Source organism: Tamandua tetradactyla, chromosome 7 (assembly GCF_023851605.1).
Source record: "Tamandua tetradactyla isolate mTamTet1 chromosome 7, mTamTet1.pri, whole genome shotgun sequence".
Taxonomy (NCBI): domain Eukaryota; kingdom Metazoa; phylum Chordata; class Mammalia; order Pilosa; family Myrmecophagidae; genus Tamandua; species Tamandua tetradactyla.
In genome coordinates this window covers 147,003,517-147,019,680 of record NC_135333.1, presented here as the reverse complement: position 1 = coordinate 147,019,680, position 16,164 = coordinate 147,003,517, and the positions used below count along the sequence as shown (strand labels likewise).

Here is a 16,164-nt window from a genome sequence, read left to right as displayed (position 1 = left end):
AGAACACTCCAAAGCCATTTTTGGTTTTCTAAGAGGAAGAAAATCAAAAGGAAGCTTTGGAATCAAATCAGTAATATGAACACTCACTATTGTTTATTATTCCCATGGAGGTGACTGTAGACAACAAGAAAGGATCTTGAATCATACATGGGTGGAGATCAAAGAGATAAGAGTAAAGAAAGTGAAGACAATGCTGTCAAAAGGTCGGGAGTAACAATGGCATAGTGGTCTGAAATGGCAAAGCACTTTGGAGCGGCCCATTCAGAAAGACCAAAACCTTTGTAGGAAAACAGCAACAGATTGCAGGCACATGCCAACTGCAAAAGTCAAAGTAAACACTGAACAGGGATTTTTGCAGAAGAAGAGTGGAAGTAATGAATAACCAAAAGATCTAGGACCCAGACAGACCAAAGAGCCCAGGTGACCAGAACAGCAATTAGGAGCAAAGCACCAGCCACTAAAAGGACAGAGATCCTTAAGAAACTCTCCTCGCCAGTTCAAAGATTTTTAAAATATAGAAGTAGGGAACTGTCTCAGGGTAGCTATTCTAGCATCTTCTGGGAAACAGGTGGTTGGAACTGGCGGCTGAATAAAGAAATATTGTCAGGGCAAGAGACAGCAGACAGCAGCTTTTGTGAAGCAGATTACCGCCGCATTTGCACTCTAAATTCACTGATAAAGATCAAGAGATAGAGCTTTGATCTAATTTCTGCAGTGCTCACCTAGCACAACTTTTATTCTCAATGTGCTGGACACTTTAAAGATATTATTTCATTTATCCTCCAAAAGAGAGTAGGAGATAGGCATCATTATATTCATTCAACAAATGAGAAAATTGAGGATCAGATCAGTCAACTGATGCTCAAAATCAATAAGTAGAAAGTCACAGTGCCAGATCTGAAATTGCTTACCTCCCCAATACCCATACATTTTCAATGATACCACACCACTGTATATCTATTGGTCTATACAATAGAATGGATAACTTTAAAACTTTCGTTGGGGTATTTGGAAGTGTAGTAGACTTTGTGTGCCAATAAAATAACTGTTCATCTTAGAAATATGTAACACAAGCCCTATATTTTCCCATAAATTTTTCATTATTTTCACATTAGAAGGGCTATGAGCACTCTAAGGTAAAGGAATTTAGCTATGAAAGAACCCTGTTGTAAGACAATCTTATTTTAAGTTAGTTTCAAGCTGCAGCTCTTAACGACAGCAAAGTTTTCTGGCTCTAACATATTTGGTTCAATAATATGAACAATTCACTGTTTATTCCAGGCTTCAGGGTCTATGACTGTGTAAGTATGACTAATTTTGGAATACAGGATTATAAAGCACATTATTACCACATGCCTAATCCACATTCTCCAACATTTCTATCAATAATGAAAAGTGAAATTTTGATCGCCATCTCTTTGATTCATCAAGTATTTGACTTAGCTGAAGAACATTCATTAGTTCCTAAAACTCCAAATTAAAATTTGAATAAATCTTAATATTTACAGAATTCCATATCTTAAATATGCATGTACTCAGTTACAAGATTTATGACAAAAAAAAAAAGTGTTTCCCACCTTTTCTCAAAATAACCTAAATTTAAATTAAGGCTTTGAAAAAGTCTGTTGAAAACTTCCCATACCTATAGCCATATGTTTCATCTTCTTCATGGGCAGGTGTCTCTTGGCAATGGGTTTGCTTTCCATTTTCTTATGAGATAGTTAGAAACCCAGTTCTTTAAACATAGCACCAGGATTTTCTACTTAGAAATACCTGCAGCCTGTGGATTCCCTTTTGTGATAAGACTGTGGGAACATAATCCACTATCACATGGATGGGTATTTGGAGGCAACATTTGTCAATGTCACCTTATTTTCTGATAATCTCCTCTTTCCCAATTACGGAGGTGTTTCAAGTGTTATTTACCACCCTTTTGATAACTCTTTTTTTGTGATAATCATTGCTAGTTAGCATTTGAACTTACATCTGCCCATCAGTTAGGAAAGAGATGTCAAAGTGTTTGAGTATTGTCACATTAAAGCAAGTGCAAATATTTGTACCTGTCTCTCAGACAATTCCAAATTTCACAATATATATTTTCCTACAACTTTATTTTCTTTTTCTACAAGACCAAGATAATTATGTTTCCAGAAAAAATGCTATGTGGTATATTTCTTTGTTCTACATGATTTATAATTAAAAGGTCAGTTAAGACATAATTCACTTAACCCTTTTTGTGCTTATCATGTTTTTAAAATTTGTCTTTTTCTGTTTTCTTCACATTGCTATCTGACAATTCAAAAAAAAAAAATCCATTCTTTTAAAATTAAGAAAACCAGTTAAGTCAGATAAAATAACTGAGAACATAAATATAATATGTGGCATGCTATAAATGTTCATTTTCAAATATTAATAATAGGCTTCAGAGCACTAATTTTTCTATACCTGAGAAGTAATAATAATAAACTGTATTGAGCTCTTACTATGTGCAATGTACTGTACTTATGTTCTTACCAGATGTAATCAATTCGTTTCTCAAAACAACACTTTACAGAATATATCCTATTACAGTGGTTAATCCTAATTTATAGATGAGGAAACTATGGTTCAGAGATATTAAACAGTTTGCCAAAGATCACCTAGTTAGTAAGTGGCTGAGCATTCATTTTTAATAAGTTCTAACCAACTCTGTAGCTCTTAACACCATCCTACATTTTAAATGCGTTTGATGGATGGTCCTTAAAATGGTGTTAACTTTTAATCCATGCCATTTCTACAGTCTAATTTCCCCGAAATATAAATGATTATTCAGTCTTCTATAGAAATCATGTGTTGCTCACTTCAAATTCCAATCACATAGCCCCCGCAATGACAAAAGGCCATGAGGCAGTCAAAACTCAATTAGGTTTGCAATAAAATTGAATAAACAATGGTCTTTTGAGAGCCAGAATTATGTTTATTCGATCAAACATAAAGGAAAGGGAGTTTAATTGCCACTGGGAAGAGCGTACATGCAAACTGCCTCAATGAAAACATACCATTCTCTTAAGAAAACAGACATTTACTAAATTAACGTGATTTATTTTGCCTTGAAAGATATAAAGATGTCCTTTAGTGGCTGCTAGGTAAAATATTTTAGCTAAAGCAATAAGCTAAATGATAGACTGTGGCTATTTTTAAATTATATATTTTGGTAAAACACGTGATTAGATGCGGACGCAAGACAGTGATTCAACTGGCATAGGATCCCTGCTGTTAGCATCTTCACTTATACAAAGTTACAGTACTGCTGTGTGAGCATTTTCACAAGTTAAGCAGGATAACTTCCATCTTGTACCCCCAATAATAGAAGTCTAATTTAATGACATATAAGTGTGCCCTGTATTATGAAACTTCTAAATTCACCAATTCACACATATTTACTTCATTTGATATAAACAAGGTTTCAATTCATGTGGATGCCTGGTCAAGATTTAACATAGCAAAACAATTGTTGACCACTTTGATCCTTACCTCAGACAAACTGATGATTAAGAGTCTTGCTCACCATATAATTTTTACCCATGGCCCTCAAATGTTTATGCTGTTTGTACTCTTTTTGAGATATCCATACTCATTCCAAACCTAGGTTCCTCTCCCTACTTCAATCCTTAAAGTTTCCAATTCTTCTTTTACTTTACTGTCTTTGAAACTATTCTTTCTCCTATGATACTTTCAATCTTCTTGGCCAGTTGTATACACTGGATATGGTAGATTGCAGTAATGCTCATAACCGTCCACTCTCCCCATAGTGAGGTGGCCCAATTTCTCCACCTTAGAATCAGGGGTGACCATTTGACTGATTCGATCAATGTGACCTTAGCAAACATGACATAGCACTTGTACATTTGGTCTTGCCTGCTTGCTGCACTTGTAACCCTGAACTGCCATGTGAACAAGGCTGGGCTATCTTGCTGGATGAAGAGACCATATGAGAGAGGTTCCAGTCATCCCAGCTCTGTCGGACGAGGCCATCATAGACCATTTCACTGACAGCCATAAATTCTCAGAGACGGTCACCTATTTGAATGTGAGCTGACCTTAAATGGATTAGAGATAAACTTTCCTGATGAGTCCAGCCAAAACTACCAATTTACAAAGTTGTGAACTAAATAAACGGTGGTTGTTTTAAGCCATAAATCTGGGGTTATTTTGCAATAAAAGCTAGTTGACACATTTTTAAATAACTTGAAATAGGTGTAAACATGCCCAAAATATCAAACTCATAAAAAAAAAGAGAGGGAAATATCTTCAAGATTTTGTGTTAGGCTATGGTTTCTTAGACTTTATACCTGAAGCACAAGTAACAAAAGAAAAAACACATAAATGGGACCACATCAAAATTAAAAACTTCGTGCTTCAAATGACTTCATCTCAAAAGTAAAATGAGAACCTATACAATGGGAGAAAATATTTGGAAACCACATATTTGATAAAGGTTTAATATCCATAGTATACCAAGTAAAACACAAATAACTACCTAATTAAAAAATGGGCAAAAGACTTGAACAGACATCTCTCCAAAGAAGATATCCAAATGGCCAGAAAGCACATGAACAGATCCTCAACATTATTAGCCATCAGAGAAATGAAAATCAAAACCACAATGACATATCATTTAATTCCCATTTGCATGATTGCTATTAAAAAATGGAAAATAATAAAGGTTGGAAAGAGTGCTTAAAAATAAGAAGACTCATTCATTGTTGGTGGCAATGCAAAGTGGTGCAGCCACTGTGGAAGACTTTGGTGGTTCCTCAGAAAGCTAAATCTAGAACTGCCATATGGTCCAGCAATTCCACTAGAAGGTATATGCCCCCAAAGAACTGAAAGCAGGGACTCGAACAAATATTTTCACACCAATGCTCATAGCAGCATTATTCACAATTGCCAAAAGATGGAAATGACCCAAGCACCCATCAATTGATGAATGGATAAATAAAATGTGATCCAATGGAAAATTATTCAAAAAGGAATGCAGTCCTGATACATGTGAAAACATGGATACATGTGAAAACATTTCGGAAAGAGATGGTGGTAATGGTAGCACAATATTGTGAATGCAATTCACAGCACAGAAATACATATTTGAATATGATTAAAATAGAAATGTTAGATTGTATATATAATAACAATTAAAAAAAAAACATGGAACTACACTACACAGTGAACCCTAAGTTAAACTAAGGACTTTAGTTAATTTTGCAACCATAAAAAATGTACTATCATCAATTATTACAAAAATTCCACACTGATGCAAAGTGTTAATAATAAGGTAGTATATGGATATCCCGTATTTTATGTAAGATTCTTATGTAAAACTCACAATTTTTCTAATTAAAAGATATATGTGCTAACACAATCAATAACTAACAGCTCTGAGATGGCCAGCACAGAAAGTCCCTGTAAAATAGCCTATATCCATGCCCAGCCAAATGGTTTTTCTTTATGGGTCACCGACTAACAGGAGGCAGATATAATATACAAGCTAATTCATTTCCTAAAAGAAAGGAACCCTGACCATGGACATTTGCCCAAAGGAAGGATCGCAAAGTGGTGATTAATAAATGTCATTAAGGAACAGCCAAGGGGATTCCTAACATAAAGAGACAAGGAAGCAAAGCCACAATTAACCATTCAGTAATGTTAGGACAGATGCCAGAATATTGTTCTTTAGGCATAAATAAACTCAAATGCTAATACTGGATTTGATCAGTTCAATCTGTGCTTTATACAGCTTGTTGAACTTCCTACTGGAAGGCAATTCTGTTGACTGTGCTGATGAGTGAAAGTTTTCCCAATGTCATTTCATGCTTTCCATTTTTAAGAATAGAGACTATCAAATATAAGGATCTATTTTTAAATCACTGCCTTTGGATGCAAAATGGAGCCTCCATGAATGAGGGTCTGGTCAGGAAAATAGAAAGTACTCTAGATACTTTAAAAGAAAAGAATTCAGTTTGGAACTATTGATTGAAGAGATGGGATTGCCATGAAGCCAATCAGGGAATGGTGAAATCACCCAGATTTTAGCAAGAGCAAGAAGTCACTATCATCTCTATGGCTGGAGGGTAAAGGGAGGGTATTGCTGCCAAATCCTAGAAACTGGGGTTGAATGATAAGGGCTAGAACCAAAAGAATATGAGTCCTCATCAAAAAAAAATTCCAGTACAATCTAAATCTCATAAAACTCTGGTCCAGTGTCAGGGCATTGCATTCACTGTTTAGTTTGTTCATGATATTCTTTCCCAAATATCCCAATGGCTCACTCACTCATTTCATGCAAGTTTTTTCTTAAATGTCACCATCTCAGAGAGGCCTTCCATAACTTTCTTGACTGAATAGTCCTTCCTCTCTAAAGTCCCATCGCACTTTATCCCTACAGACCGTTATATTTTCTTCCAGTGCTTATCACCACCCAATACACCATTCATTTGTCTCCCAATACCCTTATCCCCTTCATTAGAATGTAAGATTTACTTCATTGGGCATTTTGTCTTATTCGTTACACTGTTGTCAGTGTATCAAGCAGGATCTAGCCTGTAGGAAGTGGTCAATAAATGCTGATGGGATAAAATGAAGGAGGACTGAATAAGGTCACAAAGTAGATACAGAAATACCTTAACAATTTTATAACTTCCTTTTCTTTTCAGCTGTACAAGAGAAGACAAGATTGAGAGAAGAAATTAGTTCAATTTAATTTCTCAGAGATAAAGTGACAATCTACAAGGATCATAGAAAAGTTATCCTCAGAAAAATTTGCCAATAGAAAATGGCAAAATTACATAATAAGAAGCAAAGAAAAAGCTATCTAGAATACTTATTTGATTCTGACTGGAAGACCTTTTCTTTCTTTTAACATGAAAAAACCCAGTGGGAAATAACCTTGCTTGCATGTCTGTTTTTGTCAAACATTCAACAGTAACTGATAATCTCTACATCTGCTATTTGACAGTTCTCCAGAGGGCCTTACAAGTGGAAATTTCAGAGAAATCCTAAACAAACTCCACAGCTCTATGCAATGCCTGGAAGAATTTTAAACTGTTTTAAATGTTAGGTTTAATTTAATCATTCACATAAATGATTATTGATGCATTCTTCCACCTTAAAGTATATAATGTGAATTTTGTGATTTGTCAACCATTGTATTTAAAAATGAAAATTAATTACACATTTAAATAGAGCCACTTGACTCTAGAAGGAAGCAAAAGTCAAAGTAAATTTGCAGCTGGTCGGGAAGTAAATCTAGGGTGGAGAAGTTTTGGCAGAGCTCACTGAGGAGGCCTGTAAGTCATGGAGGGAGATATTTAGGCTTAGTTAGGGTGTTTTCAAGGATCTGGATTCTAGAATAAAAAAGATGACACAACAGATCTCTTAAACATATAGTATGTAACTAAACAAAAGATACTTAGAAACTAATGAGCTGTATTTGGCTTGGATTATTTTACAGCCTTGTATGTGATTTATTTTCTAAATAATAGGTTAAGCTACAACACAGGCATTAGGCATCAAACTGAAAACACCAGGTACATAAAACATAGACAAAGCATTCATGCATTCCTTCATTTCATAAAAGATTTTAGTTTATTGTTTTGAGTTTAAAATATCTGTTTTCTGAATGAGACCAGATTTCTTAAAATTGCTTTTTATGAGCTATTCAATTTAAAGAGCAATTTTACTTCACAACAGACTAGGTAAATCCTCATGGATTGTCACTTCATAGTCACAAAATGAAAAAAACAAAATGTACAGGTTATCCCTTAGGGCATTATCTTACCCTTTGAGGAAATTTAATCCATTCCTGTGACCATAATTTATTTTAATGGAATCCCCAAAAAAAGAAATTGCCCTTCAAAGATGATTTTTAGATTAAAGAACAATCATTTATCTTATAATTTCACAATATGGAAACATCTGCAGCAAGACACTAGAGAGTATCCCTCATACTAAAATATCAAAGTAACTGCTAAACTCAGAGAACAGCTGAATAACAACCAGCGTAAATCATCTGAATACTTCCAAAACCATTTTTTTCATTCTCAGAAGTTTGATTGATGGACTGATGAATGAATGAATGAATGAGTGAATGAATGAAGGCACTGCTAGTGAATCAAAGGAATAATCTCTTTATATGCTAACGGCATCAATATGTATTAGTCCACAGTAGAGATTGTTGGATGATTCTCTCTTAAAGCAGATTAAAAAGCTGGCATAGATACAACTGTAAAAATGATGGGAAGCATTAACCAGCTAAACATCTGCTGAAATTTTCATTCTATTAAAAACAGAACATCTCATAAAACTTCAACTTGGCTTCCTTAAAATGTCATGGCTCAGAGGTGAAAAGGGACTTCTACTCTGGATGTGATTTAAGATCCATGAAGAATTAAGAAAAAAAGTCAATTTTTGATGAATCTATCTTATACACCAGGCACAGTACTTTAAAAAGGAAAAACAAGTCTACATGAGAATTGCCAAAATCCAGATCAGACTGAAAAAAGGACATGAACAATGGACAGAAAAAAATGGGCACATGATTAAGGATACATACTTTAAAAATTCTATACAAAAATGGATGAATCCAGCATATGCTAAGCTTCATGTAAACAAAAGTCTAAAGCTGAAAATTAAGATAAGTATGAATGGGTAAAAACACTCAATTTCTATTTTGCTTCCAGTCCCTCCACCCAGAAGAGTATAATTGACCCTCTATCACTAACACAGATACTCCCTGAGTTCAGAATCTGCACTTCCAATAAACTACCTCTCAACCTCAAATTATCCTGATAACTAAAATTCTTATTAAACAGCATTAATATAGTACACATGAATCTCATACAATAATTCCTAGCAAATAATTAAACACAAGGTAAATATTAATTACCATCATCAGAACAGATCCTACATTATAGGGGTATAGAGAATGAACTAAATATTAAAGCAACAGTTTAGAATTTTCTACCCATACCCCAAAATCACTAGTGACTTGGTTACTATTAGACATATGCATCTGAACTTTCATTTTGTTCCTTCTTTTAGTCTAGGTAAGCAGCTCTCTTCCCAACATAAGAACTGTTGTGCAAATGACATATGGTATAAAATATTTGCATTTATGGCACAAAACAATACATACCAGGTTTTAGGGTCAGCTATGCTATTTCAAGTGTTTTTTGTTTTTTGTTTTTTACTCCACATTTTTTCATGTCATAAATAGACTCTAGAAGCTGCATTAAACAAAACTGTGACTCCAATGTAACCAGAAACTTAGAAATGGAAAACATTACTAAGGGTCGCTGAAATACCTGAGTACTAGAGAGAAAGCATTAGAGAAATTATCCAGACACTGAATGTAAATGAAATCTTCAAGTACATATTCGTTACTTCCCAATATTCTTGAAAAAACATAGTGTTTAAAAATCTACAGAGATGATGATGATGATGACACTTTTAAGAAACAGAGAATGGGACAAATGGCAGCAGACAATCAGGTAAATAATCCACTTTATTAAATCGGTAAAATGCATAATTGCAGATCACTAGCTTGACGGTGATAAATGGAAAAATCTCAGGGTTATTACTGGGTAGTTGATTTAAAGCATTTACAAATTAAAATATATTTCTAGCAGCCAGACTTTGCTCACTAGAAACATCAATTCAAATTAACACCCTGATTTGTAATTGGACGATTAAGCCAGAAGATACAAAGACTGGCTTTCAAAGATTTTAATTTCTGAAAAACTTAATAGAGTTGCTTATTTCTATGGACAATATGGAGAAATATAAACTAGATGACCATTTATTCACTTTGATTTGTGGACTGTTATATAAATAAACCAGAATATTTATTAAAGGACCATGTTTCAGAATTTTCCCTGCAAACTAGGATGACACCCTAAACAAAGAAGATAAAAATTGAGTATGGAATAAATAAAATACCTGCACGAACATGTTTTTCACATATATATTAATGTTAGAGCTCCAGATATTTTCATATCATGAAATTTTTAAGACAAATAAATTTAGATGGATGAATTCCATTTTGTCAGGACTACCAGCCAATAAAGTAAATATAAATATAAAATTATACTTCAAATGTCAAGAGTTTTATTTTATTCCATAATAAGGGAGGCAGCTCAAAATAGGAAGGGACTTTTTGACAACTAGAGTTATTCAACTATTAATTAGATTTCCTAAAAATGTTTAACATTTTTTTCCTAAGTACTATATTCTAGGCAGTTTACATTATGTTGCCTCAGTTACCCACTACTCTACTGAAGTAAAGGGAGTAGATATTCTTTTTCAACATGTGAAAAACAATCCTTACTGAGGTTGTTACTTTGTCAAAATGACCTAGTAAGTAAAAGACAGTTTCAATTTAAACAGAACTGTTTGATTACAAGGCCTGGGTTTTCTAAAGTTAGAGTATGCAACTCTAGAGGTACAGAATGTGTGATCAGTAGTATAAAAATCTTTCTGATAAACATGGCTCACTTCTTGGAAATCAACTTTATCTACTGGCAAATTATTTAAAATATTAATTTGTGTTAAAGAAACACATTTTGTAATGGGATGTGAAATTCACACAGGGTATCACTATAAACAATCAAAGCTTGAAATATATTTTTCAAGTCTGAAGGACTGATTTTGACAAACTCTTCTGGGTTCACTCTGGCAGTCTGTAAGTGTTCTAGGTAGAAAATTAGATAAATACTGCCAAAACTAAATTGATATTAAATGCGGAATGGTTTATCATTTGCCAGAAATATTGGAGGAAAAGCCCAATATACAATACAATTCCGTGAATCTAAATTGATAGTAAACCAAACTATTTTATAATCTTTCTCTAACAATTGATCTTTTAACAGAAATAGAGATATTAGATTGAGATTGGAAATCTAAACAATTCTGCCACTAATGGATCAACTTTATGTAAATTTTCTTGGTGGCAAAATCCCATCTTATTCAGATAAATTTTAAGGCAATACCAAACTTACTGATCAGTGGACTGGGCGTATTCTATGGCAATCCCAGATCCTAGCCCCGTTCCTCCAAAGGAACTTAAAAACTTCCAAAAGCAGGATAGTTCACCTGGTTCTAATCTTTAACTATGATGTCTCCATGTGTTTGATCACTTTTCACATTTAGATGGTTCTGCTTCCTCCTCAGACACATTGCTGCACAGTTATTTTAAACCTCATTTTGATTGAAATGACACAGCACTACCTCAGGGTCTTCATTCATTCTTTCATTCGTTCAGAGTTTCTTTATTGTGCACATTTTATTTGCTAGGTACTGTACTACAGGCTCCTTGCAGGATAAAAGAATGGTCATTCATTTCTATTTCACATGCAGAAGTTTTGGTTTTATCCCCCTAATTTTTTGCTTTTGTTTGTTGTTGTTGTCTTATCCCCATTTGTGTTTAGTGGTTAGTATCTGTACTACCCTAGCAGCACACACTCTTCCTATCTGGGCTTTACATTGTTGTATCCCCCTTTTTTTTTTTTTTCAAGCTGCCACTTTCAAATAAAATGGCTTAGTAGGCACAGTGTCACCCCGCATATTTTCTCTCAGACCTAGGGAAACCTGATAACAGAAAATCTAGGGTGCAGCCTATGAGCCTTCAGCTCAATTCTTTCACAGAGGTCACTTGTGTGAGGAGCCTGAGGCTTTCTATGTCACCATTTTTGGGTGCAAAGGCAATTGTTTGGGTGCAAAGACAAAATAAAGAAATCACATTTTCTCTGCGATGAAGATTCAATGCTCCTTGTGGCCAGACACTAGCTAGTTGCTGAACTCCAGGCAAACATATTTATATAGTGGCAAGGGAGAGTGTTTAAAATACATTTTTAGCAATCTGTTAAAAATAAAAGAAGCACAAGTCTCCTCTCTGAATGAACACTCATGGGGCACAGTTTAGGAAATTCTTAGTAGGAAAATAATGCAATCCTGACAAGAAGCTTAAAATAAAATCAGTAAGGACACTGTAAAACTGTCTCAAGAATAACACCAAAGAATTTAAATGACAGTTTAAATATGATCACATATTTTTGTTTTTCAAAGGTTCCCAATAGGGGAAAATGTATATTAAACCCATTTGTTAGACATGCATTTTGTATATCAAAGAGAATTTTGATACTTTTGAAGAATTTATTCTGTAATGATTGAAGAGATTATTCCACAATATATGAAGCTTTCCTGAAAATATATTTGGAGAAGAAATCGTACATTAAATTTTTATTTCCATTGAGTCATATTAGATAAGGGGAGATGCATTCCAAAGGTGGCTGAACTATATGCCAGTAGGTGATTTTAAAAGGCAAAAGTAGGTTGCAGTTGTTAATCTTTTAATAAAGAACTATTTCTACTTAAAAGAGAGATGAGAAATTGGTCGCCTTCCCTACCATGACTATAAACCCCAGAATATAAGGCCACAATCTCCTAATCTCCTAATAACATACTACTTCTTTTTTACAGATTTTGAGTTTGGTATCACTTGAGCTCCTTGTCCCTTCAGTCTTCACTGAGACCCACTTTGACTAGGTGGAATGGAGTCATTATCTGGATGGAAACAAGCCTCCCTAAAGTGAATTGTGACTTGGCAAGATCAAGGAAGAAAACCCATGCCTGAAAAACTCTCAGCTGCACATGTTCAGGTACATTGAGTTTTACTTAATGATACTTTCTACATGCTCGGACCTGCATTAGGGTTTTTATAGTGGTATCTAATTTAATCATCACAACAAAACTACAAGGCAGATATTATCATCCCCATTTTACAGATAAGGAAACTGAGGCTGAGAAAAATTGAGCAGCTTGAGCAGTGTTAGACAATAAGTGGAAGCATCATGATTTGAATCCAGTCTTTCCATTTCCAAGTCTCTGTCATTATCATTGAGCAATGGGATTTAGTTTGATTTTTATTGCAAATTCTTCAAATGCAAGTTATTCAATCTGACTTCACAGGTAAAGATAAAGCAATATTATTATACAGAAGGAGCTTAGTGCTCCCTTCTGTATCATTAATGCTAGGGAGAAAAATCTCTTAGAATGGTAAGTTGAATATTACTCTGAAATGTGAATAGCAAAGCAGTGGAAGAATCCTTCCAGTAATCAGGGTCTCAGAGTTTTATCTAAGCCAGGTATCAAAGAAATCATGCGCTTTCATGATGAATAGTATTTTCAGAAAAAAAAACAGTAGAAATTTTAAATATTAGAAGCATTGCCATAAAATGAAATTAATATGATCCCCAACACCTATTTAGATGCCATAAGCTAGACAGCAACAAGGACGTATTCTTTTTAGTTAAATTATATTTCCTCCCTCTTAAAAACAATAAAACAAAACATTTGTCACATCGTTAGAAAACAAACACATTTCTATGCATCCTGGTAAGTGATGACCATTTGGAAAAAGAGAAAGAAAGAATGGGTGGGAGAAGGGAAGGGTGAGGGAAAGAGCTGGAAGGAGGGAGGAAAGAGGGAAGGATAGGAAGAAAGGAAGCCTTCCAAGATTTTCAGTGAAATGCAATACATTTAGCCTTTCAAAAGTCATAAATCATGTTTGCTGCAATACTTTCTTGAGGCGTATGATTTTGGCTCCATGTTATATTTACAATAAGGTGATTTCAATATTTAAGTATATTCTTCAACATGTAATTAATAGTCTGTACAGAAACGAGCAATTCTGAATATACTTTGTTTTTCAATATCCTGCTGACAAACTTAATTTTTGATTGCTACTAGTAAAAGCTCATTATGTTTTAAAATAATAAAATCTAAGAACTATGCTAAAAACCATAAAAACTAACTTCAGTTCTTTAGTTTTTACAAGGCATGGTTTATTTCTGGCTCTTGAGAATATTGTGGAACAGAATAATGTAGAAATCGGTCTTTGTTTAATATACTGGCCACTACCTTTATTAAACCACTCACATTGAGAAGAAAAGTTCGCACCCAGAACTACTTACAAATGTGTGGCATATAGGTCATGGTATCAAGACAATAAATATTGCAGTCAGTTCACAGGTATTGAGCCCATCCACTGCCCAGCATCACATATGTGGCCAATATACTGGACACATCACCGGCGTCTTGGGAGCTTACAGTCTTAGGAAATGGTAGCAGAGCATTTGTCTTATGTGAAAAACAGGTACAATAAAATTTATTGCAAAAGGTTGTGTGAGGAATCATATATACATATATAAAACAGGTAAATAAAATAAATTAATAGAGGATAAAGTGTATGATAGAGGTAACTAGTGACTTGTGTGTTCACAGAAAAGGAAAAAAAAACAGAAGATCTAGAGACTATGGAATAAGTTCCATAGCAGAGATCAGGTTGAGTTGGATCTTGTAAGATCAGACTGGAGGGCTAGTGGAAATTCCCCAACCAGGTCCATCAGCCTGTAGGAAGATAGGAGGAAGCTCTATGTATAAAGATGAATAAAGTTTGCAAAGACATAGACTTGGGAATAAATACACGCTACTTGAATGGAGCATAACCATTCATGACCCCAGGTCTTTGCCTGTGCTATGTCTTCTGATTTGAATACTTTTTTTTCTTTTTCACTTTTGTTCAACAACCTTCAGTCTTAAGTCACATCTTCTCAGGGAAAATTTTCATGTCTATCGACTCTACCCTTCCCACCACTCCCTTCAAACTAGAGATCTTATTTCTGTGATCCCTTAGTAGCCCATCTATACACCTGCCAATAATCTATGGTGTTCATACATTCTCCACCACTCTGGAACTCCATGATGTAAGAGTTTTGTGTTTTATTTTTGCTTACTTAGTGACGGGCTTGTCACACAGGAAATTCTAAAGTAAGAGCTAGAAGACATGTGCCAGGGGCAAGAAAGAGAATTGCCTGAAGAGGAAAGGGAAGAAGTGACTGATAAACAGATTGTAAAGGCTGCAGAAAGTCAGGCAGGCATTTGCATTTGGGCTTTTTAATACGTGGGTGGCAATCAATAAAACTTAAAGAATGGGGTTATGGAGTCTGAAGGTTCTGTTTGAAGGTGGCTGAAGCCATATAATTAGACCAAGATGGCGGCAGAAGTGAAGAAAGAGGTGACTGCCATGTATCAATGGAAGTTGGCAACTATATGGGTAAATATTTCATCTCTGTGAGATGTTTATTTTTTAAACATTTATATAATGTTTGCTATTTTAGTCTGAGTTAATAAACATGTTATAAAACAATAATAGTTTTCACATCTAACACACTCACACACAAACACACATATATTCATTGAGACATTCCTCTAAAAACTTATATACATTCATCTAAACACTTACACGTGTTAAGTTCTCACCTAACCCTTTGAGATAGGTGTTATTGCTATCTCTATTATACTGAGGATGAGAAGTCAAGAAACCTGCCCAAATCACACAGCTGATGTGTGGTAGAGCAGGAATTTGAAACCAGAATGCCTGGCTGAGAGTCAGAGAGTTAACATGCCACTATACTGCGAGACAATGTTTAACCCCTCAAATCTGGTCTTTTCCTGCCAGTAATATGTTTTTTCCTGGCAGTATTAACAATTGTCTCAATGTGTTATTCAAAAATAAAAAGCAGTTGTTTACGTCAATTGCAAGAAACAAACACATGTAAAATGATTGAGCAAAAAAAGAAGTGTGTCAGTCAGAAGGACACTCTGCCATGTCCGGAAAAATCACAAGCAGGTATTAATTGGAAAAGACCTTGGGAACAAAAACTTGCTTGCTCGCTCTTCTCTCTTCCATTCTCTGTGTGTGTGTGTCTGACTTTATCTTTAAAGGTCTTTCATGCTTGCTTTTCTTTGCTCCTTTCTTCTCATCATGGGTAGACTGCTTTCTTTGCTCTGCAAATCCAGGTCTGATGTTTATGTGTTAATAAATTCAGTGCCTGCAGTTAACCAACTTATACTCTTGGTACACAGATTCAAGATTGAAGGGACTGAAGTGATGCAGCTTGGATCAGAAGTTCACTCTTTATCTCATCAGAATTGACCAAAGAGGGCTAGGTATCATAGCATGCTGCCTACATACTAGATTGTAGGGACAATAGTTCCCAGGGATCTAAAACGTTCTGCTTAGCTCAAAAAGTTTCCATTGTGCTAACAACAAAAAAGTAAATTCATGTG

General features: G+C 34.8%; 1 protein-coding gene and 1 long non-coding RNA gene across 5 annotated transcripts in view; one reads left to right on the top strand and one right to left on the bottom strand.

The window, feature by feature from the left end:
- The window catches only part of NAV3 (neuron navigator 3), a 622,569-nt gene that overhangs the window by 310,926 nt on the left and 295,479 nt on the right, over nucleotides 1–16,164 (bottom strand). The window lies entirely within an intron of this gene.
- LOC143690225 (uncharacterized) overlaps nucleotides 1–16,164 on the top strand; it is a 52,124-nt gene that overhangs the window by 33,065 nt on the left and 2,895 nt on the right. Inside the window, exon 2 of the long non-coding RNA XR_013179047.1 lies at nucleotides 12,514–12,692. This is a non-coding gene — a long non-coding RNA (uncharacterized LOC143690225). The remainder of the gene's footprint in view (nucleotides 1–12,513; nucleotides 12,693–16,164) is intronic.